The 998-nt window shown below is 42.2% G+C and overlaps 1 pseudogene; it reads left to right on the top strand.

The window, feature by feature from the left end:
* The first annotated feature begins 25 nt into the window (after positions 1 to 25).
* LOC111786289 lies at positions 26 to 994 on the top strand (annotated as a pseudogene).
* Positions 995 to 998: the final 4 nt, after the last annotated feature.

The following is a 998-nucleotide window of genomic DNA, read 5'->3' as shown; positions in this document are numbered from 1 at the left end:
AGTTAGATTTGTTCCTCACAATTTAATGGTGCAGAATGAATTAGAATGGCCACTCGTGTAAGTTCTCCCATCCTATGGAAGGGGAAGAGATGCTCCTAGTGGACGGTAGCAGCCTCATCTTTGGAACTAATCTCACCGATGTGGTTATCACGGGTGATTATTTTTTTCTTACCTTTTCACATTTTAATTTTTTTTAAATTGTTTGCTATCAGAATTAAATAAAAAAAAAATTAAGGTAACTCAAAACAGGTAAGAAAAACATTTATAGAAAAGAAAGTTGGGTTGGTGACATGACATAGGTAACAATGATACAATGGACCAATAGGGATCTTCTTGGTGGAAAAAGTTTAAGAAAGGGGAGCTCAAGGTTGTTCCAACACTCGAATCGAAGACTGCTACATTGTCTCTGGTGACGATTGCATGACATCAAGAGCTGATGGGACCAATACGGTATCAAATTCAGAATGCCGACCAAGGACCTCGTCATTCGCCGCCTCACTTGCATCTCACCAAATTCTGCTGGTATTGCCCTTGGCAGCGAAATGTCCAGCGGAATCCACAACGTCAGGATCGAAACGTTACAACAATCAACACACAGTCTGCCGTCAGAATCAAAACCGCTTGCGGACGAGGAGGTTTCGTCAAGGACATTTTCATCCGAAGAATGTTTCTATCCACGATGAAATACATCTTCTGGATAACTGGAGACTACAAATCGCATGCAGATGACAAGTTCGATCCCTCGGCATTGCCATTGATTAAGAACATTAATTACAGAGACGTGGTGGCCGAGAATGTTAATATGTCGACAAATTTGGCGGGGATTTCAAGAGATCCATTCACGGATATTTGTGTTTCAAATGTGAAGATTGGATTGTCGGCGACGCCTAAAAAGTTGCAGTGGAATTGTACGAATATTGAGGGATTTAGTAGTGATGTGGATCCGCGGCCATGTGCTCCGCTTGCTAAGGCAGCGAAAAGCGGTGGATGTGACTTTC

The sequence above is a fragment of the Cucurbita pepo genome, unplaced genomic scaffold, assembly GCF_002806865.2.
Source record: "Cucurbita pepo subsp. pepo cultivar mu-cu-16 unplaced genomic scaffold, ASM280686v2 Cp4.1_scaffold001314, whole genome shotgun sequence".
Classification (NCBI taxonomy): Eukaryota; Viridiplantae; Streptophyta; class Magnoliopsida; order Cucurbitales; family Cucurbitaceae; genus Cucurbita; species Cucurbita pepo.
This window is presented reverse-complemented; position numbering and strand designations above follow the sequence as displayed.